Source organism: Rana temporaria, chromosome 6 (genome assembly GCF_905171775.1).
Source record: "Rana temporaria chromosome 6, aRanTem1.1, whole genome shotgun sequence".
Taxonomy (NCBI): Eukaryota; Metazoa; Chordata; class Amphibia; order Anura; family Ranidae; genus Rana; species Rana temporaria.
The window spans coordinates 219,096,434-219,111,951 of record NC_053494.1 but is presented as its reverse complement, the minus strand read 5'-3'; the positions used below and the strand labels follow the sequence as shown (position 1 = coordinate 219,111,951).

The window sequence follows — 15,518 nt, the reverse complement described above, 5'->3', positions numbered from 1 at the left end:
CACCTCTGCGGCGCCTGGGTGCGGAGCACCCCGTGCACCTTGCCTAGGATCGGCCCTGGTGGGTAGGCACTGCTGTGTCACCCATTTCACAGAGCCTGCCTTCTGAGGGGAGGAGTTTCAGGAGGCTGAGTCAGTACAGGAAACAGTGCTAGCAGCCAGCAACGTACCATGGGAAATGTAGTCCTTAGAAATAGAGGAGAAGCTGCAAGGCATGCTGGGAGTTTAAGATGTGGAAAGAGACGGCCAGCAGACAGGCAGCACTCACAACATGAAAAGAGGATTTTTCAGGTAAGCTTGTATTGGATTATTGTTTTTTCTTTCAGGTGCTAATGTTATAAAATGAAGGTGTGTGTTGTGATCATAGATCTCCCATAAATGAAAAGTCATTGGCAGCTGCCTGTAGGAAGGTGTTTGCTTGTGCTGATGTTTTATTCATTGCACAGACAGTTCAGGCTAACCCTGGATGGGAAGGGGTTAACTGTATCTAGACTCTTTTCCCGGGCTTTCTGAGTCCTGCCCCCTGCTGCAAGCCACATAAACAGCAGGGGCGGGCTCAGAGCTGCTCTCTCTTTCAGGGGTTTCAGGGGAAGGGCTGCTGCAACGTGTAATCCTGCGGCTCCCTTCTGGGTCACCCTGCTGGGATTGTCCTTGGAACCAGACATGGACTTCAGCTAAATGGACTCTCCTTTGGGCAAGGTATGAGCCTGGGACGCCTGCATTAGTTATTTAGGGCTGGACTCTGTTTTATGTACAGTGAGCTCTAAAACTCTGCTGCTGGATGCTCATTAACGTTTCATTAACTGTTTCTTGCCTGGTGTGAAGGAATTTAAAGGGGTGCAGGGTGGTATATGGCAAATCTAGAAGAACGGGGTCAGGTCAGTGACAGATTGCGGCCAGGCTACATAGTCTGGGGGGGGGGGGGGGGGGGAGTGAATACACTAAGGTAAGGGGGACGCTGATATAATATGTCCCCCTTATATCAGTAACCCCCGGGGCTGCACTGGGACAAAAATTTGGCCCTGGACTTCATCCAGACTGGCCCACTTTGACAGGTCTCTCCCATGGCTGCCGAACAACTCCTGCACTGCCCCCACCCCCCCCCTGCCCGGTCACCCAAGCCCCCTCTCCCCTTTCACTAGCCGTTCTACTTTATTAGAGTAGAACGGCTGGTACTGGTATTCTTATAGGCAGTCCCAGTGGGGAAGCTAGACATTATTTCACCCGGGGTAAAGAATCAGTTCGGTGCCCCCCCCCCCCCCCCTTATGGGACAAGATTAGGCAGAAGTGAGAAACTCCCAGGCCACAGCTGTTGAGTCAGCTGTCTGTCCCCTCCCCCATGCTCCTCTGTCGTCCCCCTGCTTCTTTGTTCCCCCCAGGTAAGCGCTGCAGGTAGGGAGAGGAGGTGAGCGCTGCGGGGAGGGAGAGACAGAGGAGCGGAGGGGGGCGGCGGTCCGCTGTCACTGAAGCCGGCCCACTGAGCCATCGGCCCACCAGGAAACTCCCAGTAGTCCCAATGGCCCGTCCATCCCTGGTAACCCCCCTCCCCTTACCATAGTGTAATCACCTGTGGAAGGTGGACTGTGGTCCTCTAAAGTCCCGTCCCCCCCACATCAGAGTTCCCGATGTTTCCCTATTCATCAGTGACCTCAGAGTTCCCCTTTACATCAGAGTCTTTATTGTCAGTGCACTGTAAGGCCCCGTACACACGACCGAACATGTCTGCTGAAACTGGTCCGCGGACTAGTTTCAGCAGACATGTTCGGTCGTGTGTAGGCCCGAGCGGACAGGATTCCAGCATACATTTGCCCGCCGGGCCTTTTCCCAGCGGACAAATATTCCTGGACTTGTTTTAAAACATGCCCGCTGAAATCCTGCCCGCTCGGACATGTTCGGTCGTCTGTACAGACCTACCGTACATGTCCGAGCGCCCGCCATCCCTCGCATGCGTCGAATGACTTCGACGCATGCATGGAAGCATTTAACTGGCAGGGCCGCCCACGTCGCCGCGTCATCGTCGCGGACACGCCCCGCGTATTGTTTACGCGCGGATTTCTGTATGATGGTGAGTACAGCCATCATACAGAAATCCCCGGGCAGACATGTACGGTGAAAACGGTCCGACGGACCGGTTTCATCGTACATGTTTGCTCGTCTGTACCCGGCCTTAGGGGGAACCCTGCGGACTCTGATGTAAAGGGGAACTCAGGACCAGTGGTGGCCGGTGATATATTTTTTTTGGGGAGGGGGGCAAAAAGTGCACAGCCAATAGATTAGGGCGCCCGATGCATGAATGGGGGGGTGGCACCCCCTATGGACGGGCCACCACTGCTCTGGACTCTGATGTAAGGGAAAACTCTGTGGACTGTTGAGGGGGCGAGGTGCCCGGTATTGAAGTGGTTAAGAAAACGCTCAAAAACGATGATGCTGAAAAACGCCAAAAAAACTGGCATAAACGCGTTTAAAAAACGCTGTTAAAAGCGCGTTTTTAAAGCAGCGATTTTCCTGCCAGCAATCCGACGTCCAGAAAGACTTTTTTTTTTATTGTTTTTGAACGTCCCGTGTGAATGGAGATTTATTGTCAAAGTTTAGCGATGAACACGCGGAAGTTAGAAGCTGATTGGCTCCCAGATTTGTGCTCAACCCCCAATGTATCAATTTATTGCTACAATATCACTTTTATTTTTCCAGAATTCTGTAAAGAAATTCAATGTTCTCTGGTGAGTGGTGGAAGGAGCGATGAAGGAGTGATAAAGGAACGATGAAGGGACAATGAAGGAGTGATGAAGGAACGATGAAGGGACAATGAAGGAGTGATGAAGGAACGATGAAGGAATGATGAAGGTACGATGAAGGTACGATGAAGGAGTGATAAAGGACCAATGAAGGCATGATGAAGGAGTGATAAAGGGCCGATGAAGGACCAATGAAGGAGTGATAAAGGAGTGATGAAGGCGCGGTGAAGGAGTGATAAAGGAACGATGAAGAAGTGATAAAGGACTAATGAAGGAGTGATAAAGGTACAATGAAAGAGTGATGAAGGAGTGATAAAGGAATGATAAAGGAGTGATGAAGGAACAATGAAGGAGTGATAAAGGAATGATGAAGGAGTGATAAAGGAAAGATGAAGGAGTGATAAAGGAAAGATGAAGGAGTGATAAAGGAATGATGAAGGAGTAATAAAGGAATGATGAAGGACTGATGAAGGAGTGATAAAGGTACGATGAAGGAATGATGAAGGACCGATGAAGGAGTGATAAAGGAACGATGAAGGAGTGATAAAAGTATGATGAAGGACCAATGAAGGACTGATGAAGGACTGATGAAGGAGTGATGAAGGTACGATGAAGGAGTGATAAAGGTACGATGAAGGAGTGATAAAGGTACGATGTAGGAGTGATAAAGGTACGATGAAGGAGTGATAAAGGAACGATGAAGGAGTGATAAAGGAACGATGAAGGAGTGATAAAGGAAAGATGAAGGAGTGATAAAGGTACGATGAAGGAGTGATAAAGGAACGATGAAGGAGTGATAAAGGTACGATGAAGGAGTGATAAAGGAAAGATGAAGGAGTGATAAAGGTACGATGAAGGAGTGATGAAGGAGTGATAAAGGAATGATGAAGGACTGACGAAGGAGTGATAAAGGAATGATGAAGGAGTGATAAAGGTACGATGAAGGAGTGATAAAGGAATGATGAAGGAACGATGGAGTGATGATCGATCCCCCTCATCATCCGGTGAGTGGCGTCCTTGAGGAGGTGAACGAAGAGGTAAGTCCGGATGATTGTAGCCGCATTCATTCTCTTGTGATCTTTTTCTTTTTGCACCGACAGTTACACCTCCACCGTCGTTCATCATTGGGGGGTCCTGACACCGTCCTCTGGTCCCCTGACACCGGCCCCGTCCTCTGACACCGGCCCCGTCCTCTGGTCCCCTGACACCGGCCCCGTCCTCTGGTCCCCTGACACCGGCCCCGTCCTCTGGTCCCCCTGACACCGGCCCCGTCCTCTGGTCCCCTGACACCGGCCCCGTCCTCTGCTCCCCCCTGACACCGGCCCCGTCCTCTGGTCCCCTGACACCGGCCCCGTCCTCTGGTCCCCCTGACACCGGCCCCGTCCTCTGGTCCCCCTGACACCGGCCCCGTCCTCTGGTCCCCCTGACACCGGCCCCGTCCTCTGGTCCCCTGACACCGGCCCCGTCCTCTGGTCCCCTGACACCGGCCCCGTCCTCTGGTCCCCTGACACCGGCCCCGTCCTCTGGTCCCCTGACACCGGCCCCGTCCTCTGGTCCCCCTGACACCGGCCCCGTCCTCTGGTCCCCCTGACACCGGCCCCGTCCTCTGGTCCCCTGACACCGGCCCCGTCCTCTGGTCCCCCTGACACCGGCCCCGTCCTCTGGTCCCCTGACACCGGCCCCGTCCTCTGGTCCCCTGACACCGGCCCCGTCCTCTGGTCCCCTGACACCGACCCCGTCCTCTGGTCCCCTGACACCGGCCCCGTCCTCTGGTCCCCCTGACACCGGCCCCGTCCTCTGGTCCCCCTGACACCGGCCCCGTCCTCTGGTCCCCCTGACACCGGCCCCGTCCTCTGGTCCCCTGACACCGGCCCTGTCCTCTGGTCCCCCTGACACCGGCCCCGTCCTCTGCTCCCCTGACACCGGCCCCGTCCTCTGCTCCCCCTGACACCGGCCCCGTCCTCTGCTCCCCCTGACACCGGCCCCGTCCTCTGCTCCCCCTGACACCGGCCCCGTCCTCTGGTCCCCTGACACCGGCCCCGTCCTCTGCTCCCCCTGACACCGGCCCCGTCCTCTGCTCCCCCTGACACCGGCCCCGTCCTCTGGTCCCCCGACACCGGCCCCGTCCTCTGCTCCCCCTGACACCGGCCCCGTCCTCTGCTCCCCCTGACACCGGCCCCGTCCTCTGCTCCCCCTGACACCGGCCCCGTCCTCTGGTCCCCTGACACCGGCCCCGTCCTCTGGTCCCCTGACACCGGCCCTGTCCTCTGGTCCCCTGACACCGGCCCTGTCCTCTGGTCCCCTGACACTGGCCCTGTCCTCTGGTCCCCTGACACCGGCCCCGTCCTCTGGTCCCCCTGACACCGGCCCCGTCCTCTGGTCCCCTGACACCGGCCCCGTCCTCTGGTCCCCTGACACCGGCCCCGTCCTCTGGTCCCCTGACACCGGCCCCATCCTCTGGTCCCCTGACACCGGCCCCGTCCTCTGGTCCCCCTGACACCGGCCCCGTCCTCTGGTCCCCCTGACACCGGCCCCGTCCTCTGGTCCCCCTGACACCGGCCCCGTCCTCTGGTCCCCTGACACCGGCCCCGTCCTCTGGTCCCCCTGACACCAGCCCCGTCCTCTGGTCCCCTAAAACCGGCCCCGTCCTCTGGTCCCCTGACACCAGCCCCGTCCTCTGGTCCCCTGACACCGGCCCTGTCCTCTGGTCCCCTGACACCGGCCCTGTCCTCTGGTCCCCCTGACACCGGCCCTGTCCTCTGGTCCCCCTGACACCGGCCCTGTCCTCTGGTCCCCCTGACACCGTCCCCGTCCTCTGGTCCCCCTGACACCGGCCCCGTCCTCTGGTCCCCTGACACCGGCCCCGTCCTCTGGTCCCCTGACACCGGCCCCGTCCTCTGGTCCCCTGACACCGGCCCCGTCCTCTGGTCCCCCTGAGACCAGCCCCGTCCTCTGGTCCCCTGACACCGGCCCCGTCCTCTGGTCCCCTGACACCGGCCCCATCCTCTGGTCCCCTGACACCGGCCCCGTCCTCTGGTCACCTGACACCGGCCCCGTCCTCTGGTCCCCCTGACACCGGTCCCGTCCTCTGGTCCCCTGACACCGGCCCCGTCCTCTGGTCACCTGACACCGGCCCCGTCCTCTGGTCCCCCTGACACCGGTCCCGTCCTCTGCTCCCCCTGACACCGGCCCCGTCCTCTGCTCCCCCTGACACCGGCCCCGTCCTCTGGTCCCCTGACACCGGCCCCGTCCTCTGGTCCCCCTGACACCGGCCTGTCCTCTGCTCCCCCTGACACCGGCCCCGTCCTCTGCTCTCCCTGACACCGGCCCCGTCCTCTGGTCCCCTGACACCGGCCCCGTCCTCTGCTCCCCTGACACCGGCCCTGTCCTCTGCTCCCCTGAGCGGCCGCGCTGCAGAGGTGGCTGCGGAGAGCATGCAGCAAAGGGGGCGTGACGTTGACGGCGTCACCCAACCCGGGGCACCTCTCTGGTTCCCTGCCCTCCGTTCCCATGGTGACCGGGGACAACCGATAGCAGTTGCCAGTGTATCAGGACCCAGAGAAGGATGAGAGGAGGAGAAGGGCAGAGCTGATTACTGGGGACAGACAGTGAGGAGGAGGAGAGAGGACACCATGGAGAGGGGGAGGAGCAGGAGGGAGGAGGAGAGAGGAGGAGGGCGCAGCCAACAGCTTATTGTCAATGCAAAGCAAGATTCTGCGGAGAGAGACGCACACAAAGAGCCAGCAGCGGCCGGCCACACTCACACCGCACCACCCAGGTATAATACCAACCCACCCCCCGAATATCACACACCGCACCACCCGCGTGTAATACACACAATGCACAGGGGGGGACAAGGTGACACACACCATGCCCATATTCTGCAGACAGGTGCAGGACGCACTCCGCAACACAAGTCACACTCACAACTGACATCTCTAATAATAAGAGCTGTACTAGAGATGGAGGATTCCACACACAGCGCAACGCACTGCTATTAGATGACATTCACACCGCTCTGCGCACACCCACCGCACACCCACCACACACACACCGCACACTCAACTACACACTCATTCACTCTTCTCTCACTCCCGACTTTACTAGCATCAGAGGCACAACGCATGGTACTATACAATACTACACAACGCGTAATACTACACAACGCATAACACTATAAAACGCACAATACTACACAACGCACAATACTACACACTGCATAATACTATAAAACGCACAATACTACACACCGCATAATACTACACACCGCATAATACTATACAACGCACAATACTACACACCGCATAATACTATACAACGCACAATACTACACACCGCATAATACTATACAACGCACAATACTACACACCGCATAATACTATACAACGCACAATACTACGCACCGCATAATACTACACACCGCATTATACCATACAACGAATAATACTACACACCGCACAATACTACACAACGCATAATACTATACAAAGCACAATACTACACACTGCATAATACTACACACCGCACACAATACTATACAACACATAATACTATACAATACTACACAACACACAATACTATACAACACATAATACTACACACCGCACAATATTATACAAAGCACAATACTTCACACCCCACAATATTACACACTACACAATACTATAAAACACGTAATACTATACACTACACAATACTACATACGCATAATACAAATACTACACATTGCACAACACTACATGTGACACAGTAATACACACTATACAATACTACACACTGCACAATACCGCACTCCACACAATACTACGCATGACACAGTAATGCACACTATACAATAATATACAATACTACATACTGCACAATACTATACAAATACTACACATTGCACAATACTACATGTGACACAGTAATACACACTATACAATACTACATGCTGCACAATATTACACATGACACAGTAATACACAGCATACAATACTACACAATATTACACACTGCATTATATGCATGATATAACACACAGCAAAATATAACATACACTGCACAATACTACACACCGCACAATATAGCACACTGTACAAAACTACACACTTCATTATACGCATGATATACAACACACAGCAAAATGTATCATATACTGCACAATACTACATGTGGCATACACACTGTATAATCTAACACATAGCATAATAACACACACACTGCACAATACTAGGTAACACACACTACATAATCTAACACACATGCGTCACAATAATACACACATCAAAATACAACACACACGTCGCACTCCTACACAATGCATAATATGACACTGCACAAAGCACAATATATCACACACTGCACATTATGACACGCAGCATAACACACTGCACAATACTACACACTGTATAGTATTACACACTGCACAATACTGAGCACACTCTGGGGCATACTATCCCCACCAGTCATTACACACTGTACAGCACACAGGATAACACACTCTGCACACTATCAATCATACTGCGGGGTGTCGGGTTGTGGACGGTGACAGAGCTCAGGTGGGACTGGTTGCGGAGAACAATGGTTTGGGGATCCTGGAATACGGATCGCGTCTCGCCTGGACTGGGAGGCGATGGGGCGCACACTGCGCAATGAGGACGCACACACCCCCCTGACAATGGTAAGTCTCTCTTGTCATTGCTCCCTCTCTATTATCCGGGAATGTTGTGACATTCCATTGTGTGCATGCCTGGATTGACACAATGCTGGGGCCCCGGGGCCACTGGATACCTAACAAAGAGGACCAGAGCTGACCTTTGTTATATATGAAGTGTGTGCAGGTGTGACACGTGCGGCGGGGTCACCGAGGGGTTAACGGCGTTGGCTTGAGAGATGTCGATTCCGCATTCGTAACGTGGAAAGGTCGTTACTTTGTATCCAGCCGATTCTTCGATCCGCGACGCTTCCCGAGACAAAGGACGATCGGACGCTCCGGGTCCGCAAAGGTCAGAAATCGCCAACTTTCCGTTTTTTCCCGGATTGACGGAACATTTCGGGGGAATTCCGCTCGTCGGGTAACTTTTCGTTATTTTTGTCCCCGGGAAATTCTGTCGCCTGTTTACGCCGCCTTAAACGCAGAAACGATTTGTCACACCTTTGCGTTAAGTAAACGCACGCAAAAATCGCACACAAAACGGTCATCGCATTTGGGGGTGCCATTCGTTGTCAACGGCACCTCAAACACACAGCAAGCAGATGTGCGCAACAAATGCAGCAACAGACGCAAAAAGGGCGCAAAAAAAAGTTAATGCGGCAAAAAGCTACATGAGCTACTTTGTTGCATTTGTCACAATTTTTTTTTTGTGGGTTATGGGTGGAGCAAAATGGGCATCGCGTTTGGGGTGCCATTTGCTGCGAACGGCAAGCAGACGCGTGCAACAAACACAGCAAAAAAGTGATGGCGGTAAAAAGCTACTTTTGCTACATTTGTCACAAAAAACGTAATTGTCTGTTTTTGGGTGGAGCAAAATGGGCATCGCGTTTGGGGTGCAATTCGTTGCGAACGGCAAGCAGACGTGCGCAACAAACGCAGCAAAATGCACGCTAAAAAGAGCGCAATAAAGTTATGGCGGTAAAAAGCTACTTTTGCTACATTTGTCACAAAACGTATTTGTCTGTTTTTGGGTGGAGCAAAATGGGCATCGCGTTTGGGGTGCCATTCGTTGCGAACGGCAAGCAGACGTGCGCAGCAAAATGCACGCTATAAAGAGCGCAAAAAAAGTTAATGCAGCAAAAAGCTACGTGAGCTTCTTTTGCTACATTTGTCACAAAAAGGATTTGTCTGTTTTTGGGTGGAGCCAAACCGGCGTCGCATTTCGGGGTGCTATAGGTTGCTAACAGCAAGCAGACGCCCGCAACAAACGCGGTTAAAAGAGCGCAAAAAAAAATGAATGCGGCAAAAAGCTACATGAGCTACTTTTGCTACATTTGTAACAAAATGTTTTGTCTGTTTTGGGGTGGAGCCAAAGCGTCATCGCATTTGGGGTGCCATAGGTTGCTAAAAGAAAAGCGGATGCCCAGCAACAAACGCGGTTAAAAGAGCGCAAAAAAAAGTGAATACGGTAAAAAGCTTCTTTGTTGTGTTTGTCCCAAAAATGATTTGTCTGTTTTTGGGGGCGGAGCAAAACGTTTGGGCGTCGTGTCGGCGGGTGGCATCCATATGGAACCCCAAAATCGACAAGCGGGCGTGCGTTTTATCGCGGTGAAAAAAAATGGAAAAATTAACGCGACAAAAAGGCATAAGGTGCGTTTTTTGGGGGTTTTTTTTGTATGTAGGACAGTCTGTTAAAAAGAATAGGCTGCTCTATGTGTGTCACGCAAAAAAAAAAAACGCCAAAAAGAAACGCGAAATCAAGCAAACGCTACTAGGTGTGAACGCAGCTTTACTTTCCGACAATGTTAGCAGAGCGGGGGAGGGGTTAAAACTTTTGAAGATGTGTCCATTGCTGTTCTAGCTTTCCTTCCAAGGTAGGCACAGTGGCTGCATTTGATGGGCACAGTGCCTGCATTTGATGGGCACAGTGGCTGCATTTGATGGGTACAGTGCCTGCATTTGATGGGCACAGTGGCTACATTTGATGGGCACAGTGGCTGCATTTGATGGGTACAGTGCCTGCATTTGATGGGCACAGTGGCTGCATTTGATGGGCACAGTGGCTGCATTTGATGGGCACAGTGGCTGCATTTGATGGGTACAGTGCCTGCATTTGATGGGCACAGTGGCTGCATTTGATGGGCACAGTGGCTGCATTTGATGGGTACAGTGCCTGCATTTGATGGGCACAGTGGCTACATTTGATGGGCACAGTGGCTGCATTTGATGGGTACAGTGGCTGCATTTGATGGGTACAGTGGCTGCATTTGATGGGTACAGTGGCTGCATTTGATGGGTACAGTGGCTGCATTTGATGGGTACAGTGGCTACATTTGATGGGTACAGTGGCTGCATTTGATGGCACAGTGGCTACATTTGATGGGCACAGTGGCTGAGTTTGATGGGCACAGTGGTTGCAATTGATGGACGCTGTGGCTGCATTTGATGGGCACTGTGACTCTGTTTGATGGGCACAGTGGCTGTGTTTGATGGGTACTGTGACTGCAATTGATGGGCACTGTAGCTGCAATTGATGGGTACTGTAGCTGCAATTGATGGGTACTGTAGCTGCAATTGATGGGCACAGTGGCTGCAATTGATGGGCACAGTGGCTGCATTTGATGGGCACAGTGGCTGGGTTTGATGGGCACTGTGGCTACTTTTGTTGGCACAGTGGCTGCATTTGATGGTACAGTGGCTGTGTTTGATGGGCACTGTGACTGCAATTGATGGGTACAGTGGCTGCGTTTAATGGAAACAGTGGCTGTAATTGATGGGCACTGTAGCTGCAATTGATGGGCACTGTAGCTGCAATTGATTGGCACTGTGACTGCGTTTGATGGGCACAGTGACTGCGTTTGATGGGCACAGTGGTTGCAATTGATGGGCACAGTGGAAGCAATTAATGGGTACAATGGCTGTGTTTGATGGGCACAGTGGCTGTGTTTTCTAGGCACTGTGGCTGCAATTGATTGGCACAGTGGCTGCATTTGATGGGGCACAGTGGCTGCGTTTAATGGGCACAGTGGCTGCAATTGATGGGCAAGTGGATGAAATCCCTGAAACAAGTGTCCCCACCTGGAACATTTCCCCCTCTCTTCCTGTATCGGGGTCACCCGGGATAAAGAAAACACCCCCCCCCCCTATAAGTCTGTCTCCATGGTGGGGGGCGGTCCTCTTTAATAGTTGTGGGAGGAGTTCTGGTTGTTCTGTTCGGCTCTCTTCGTTGTCACAAATGTATCAAATACGTCCCACAATTCTGAGAGCTTCTCCTGTCATAAATGAAGTGTGAGGATTAAAGTGTACCTGTCCTGAGAAAAACAAATGCAGAGCCTTGAAAAAGTATTCATACCCCTTGAAATTCCCCCACATGTTCTCATGTTACACCCAAAAACGTAAATGTATTTTATTGGGATTTTATGTGAGAAACACAAAGTGTCACATAATTGTGGAAGGAAAATGATAAATGATACAAATAAATCTGTGAAAAGTGTGTGGGGGGAGGGACATTTGTATGGCGCCCCCCGGAGTCAATACTTTGTAGAACCCCCTTTCTCTACAAGTCTTTTTGGGGGGGTCTCTACCAGCTTTGCACATCTAGAGAGGAACATTTCTCCTCCATTCTTCTTCTTTGTAAAATATCTCAAGCTCTGTCAGATTGGATGGAGAGCGTCTGTGATCAGCAATTTTCAAGTCTCGCCACAGATTCTCAATGGGATTTAGGTCTGGACTGTGACTGGGCCATTCTAACACATGAATAGGCTTTGATCTAAACCATTCCATTGTAGCTCTGGCTGTATTATTATTATTATGATGTAATATGTTCCATCGGGAATGTTTCATTTTTTTGGATCAGGTTTTTCCAATTTACTCGTTATTCTTCCTTTATACATTGATGGGTTTTCATGTATTGATTGTATTTTATATTATATGTCCAGTGGCAATGTCTTCACTAGTTTATTTTATCTTTTGTTGCCCCGATGAAGGTGGCGAAATCTGGCGCCCAAAAAAGCATCAGCGTCTAATATAAAGCCGTCCATTTCATCTTCCATTGTAACTATTTTGTATCTGGAATATTCATTTGTGATGTGAGACTTTAGGATCTCAGATCCTGTCCTGGCTCACCCAACACACCCCGACACACCCTGGCACACCCTGACTCACCCTGACACACCCTGGCACACCCTGACTCACCCAGACACATCCCGACACACCCTGGCACACCCTGACTCACCCTGACACACCCTGGCTCACCCAGACACATCCCAACACACCCTGGCTCACCCTGACTCACCCTGACACACCCTGACACACCCTGGCTCACCCAGACACATCCCAACACACCCTGGCTCACCCTGACTCACCCTGACACACCCTGACACACCCTGGCTCACCCTGACTCACCCCGACACACCCTGACACACCCTGGCTCACCCAACACACCCCCGGCACACCCTGGCTCACCCAGACACATCCCAACACACCCTGGCTCACCCTGACTCACCCCGACACACCCTGACACACCCTGGCTCACCCAACACACCCTGGCACACCCTGACTCACCCCGACACACCCGGACACACCCTGGCTCACCCAACACACCCCCGGCACACCCTGGCTCACCCAGACACATCCCAACACACCCTGGCTCACCCTGACTCACCCAGACACACCCTGGCTCACCCTGACTCACCCAGACACACCCTGGCTCACCCAGACACACCCGACATACCCTGGCTCACCCTGACTCACACAGACACACCGGCTCACCCTGGCTCACCCTGACACACCCTGCCTCACCCTGACACACCCTGCCTCACCCCGGCACACCCTGGCACACCCTGGCTCACCCTGGCTCACCCTGACACACCTGGCACACCCTGGCTCACTCTGACACACCCAGACACACCCTGGCTCACTCTGACTCACCCAGACACACCTGGCACACCCTGGCTCACTCTGACACACCCAACCCATCCTGACACACCCAACACACTCTGACTCACTCTGACTCACCCGGACACACCCAGACACACCCTGACTCACCCAGACACACCCAGACACACCCTGACTCACCCAGACGCACCCAGACACACCCTGACTCACCCAGACACACCCTGGCTCACCCAGACCCACCCTGGCACACCCTGACCCACCCTGACTCACCCAGACACACCCTGACTCACCCTGGCACACCCTGGCACACCCTGACTCACCCTGGCACACCCTGACTCACCCAGACACACCCTGACTCACCCAGACACACCCTGACTCACCCTGGCTCACCCTGACTCACCCTGGCACACCCTGACTCACCCTGGCACACCCTGACTCACCGTGACACACCCTGACTCACCGTGACACACCCCGACTCACCCAGACACACCCTGACTCACCCTGACTCACCCTGACTCACCCTGACACACCCTGACTCACCCTGGCTCACCCTGACACACCCCGACACACCCTGACTCACCGTGACACACCCTGACTCACCCAGACACACCCTGACTCACCCAGACACTCCCTGACTCACCCAGACACACCCGACACACCCTGACTCACCCAGACACACCCTGGCTCACCCAGACACACCCTGACTCACCCAGACACACCCTGACTCACCCAGACACACCCTGACTCACCCTGGCACACCCTGACTCACCCTGGCACACCCTGACTCACCCTGACACACCCTGACTCACCCTGACACACCCTGGCACACCCTGACTCACCCAGACACACCCTGACTCACCCAGACACACCCTGACTCACCCTGGCACACCCGGACTCACCCAGACACACCCTGACTCACCCAGACACACCCTGACTCACCCTGGCACACCCGGACTCACCCAGACACACCCTGACTCACCCAGACACACCTTGACTCACCCTGACACATGGTGTCACAAGGACAGGAAGTAAGTTAGAAGCCAAGAAAGGATCTCCACTTTTCCACACTATTCAGAAGTGATTTTTTCCTCGATCCCACACGATGGATCCTGATTGGTTGCTGTGCGCACTTTAGTGCTTCCCTCCTTGTGTTGTTATATTTATTCGAATCTTTATCACGGGGCTTCTAACAGTCAGACACTTGTGTGAGAATTTAGAACCCGAGGAGCTCCGATTCCCAGCTGATCCCGGGAGACGAAACCTTCCCCTCTCACAAGGCCGGACTCCCCGTCATCTCTGGTTATTCTGCTTCATTTGGAGTCGGGGGTTGGGCACACAAAATGTCATAGGGTGTCAGTCCCGTATGTTATAGACATGAGGAGGGGTGACAACATGGCTCCTCCATAGAATACAGTACATTGTACCCAGCTATCCCTGTGGACTACAGAACACCTCCCTCACATTGTGAACACTAGGAGAGGGGGAGGTGTTCCATAGTCCTGCATATTGACTGCTGAACCATGGCAGGCAAATGATATCAGAGTGTAATTTTTTTACGTTGTTTGCGTTCGGCTTTTTCCGGCGTATAGTTACCCCTGCTATATGGTGGCGTACTCAATGTTAAGTATGGCCGTCGTTCCCGCGTCGCATTTTGAATTTTTTAGGTCGTTCGCGTAAGTCGTTCGTGAATAGGGATTTGCGTAGAATGACGTCACCGTCTTAGAACATTGGCTTGTTCCGGTTTCATTTCGAGCATGCGCACTGGGATACCCCCACAGACGGCGCATGCACCGTTCAAAAAAAACGTTGGTTACGTCGGGTCACAACGTATTTACATAAAACACGCCCCCATCACATCCATTTGAATTCCGCGCCCCTACGCCGCCAAAGATACACTACGCCGCCGTAACTTACGGCGCAAATTCTTTGAGGATTCGAAGAAAAAAAATAAGTTACGGCGGCGTAGTGTATCTTAGATACGCTGCGCCCGGCGGAAAGATGTGCGGAGGTACGTGGATCTGCCCCAATATCTTTTCTATATATATTATGTATCTATTATTTGTTATTTTTATATTTTATTTTACATCTTCTGCTTTGTTATTAGGAATCATTGTGGGGGACGTCACCCGTAGATCCCCCTAAAATAACAATCGTCATTCTTTTATTGTACGTTACAGTGACAGTTAGCTGATCTCCGGGTCTGGGGGGTGCAGGGCCGGGATGAGGGGGGGTGCAGGGACGGGACGGGGGGTGCA

The 15,518-nt window shown here is 52.9% G+C and overlaps 1 protein-coding gene across 1 annotated transcript in view; it reads left to right on the top strand.

Annotated features, from left to right (window-relative positions):
* The first annotated feature begins 7,288 nt into the window (after nucleotides 1–7,288).
* Nucleotides 7,289–15,518, top strand: part of LOC120944268 — a 128,033-nt gene continuing 119,803 nt past the window's right edge. Inside the window, exon 1 of the mRNA XM_040358282.1 lies at nucleotides 7,289–8,394. The gene's annotated coding sequence lies outside the window, so the exon portion shown is untranslated. The remainder of the gene's footprint in view (nucleotides 8,395–15,518) is intronic.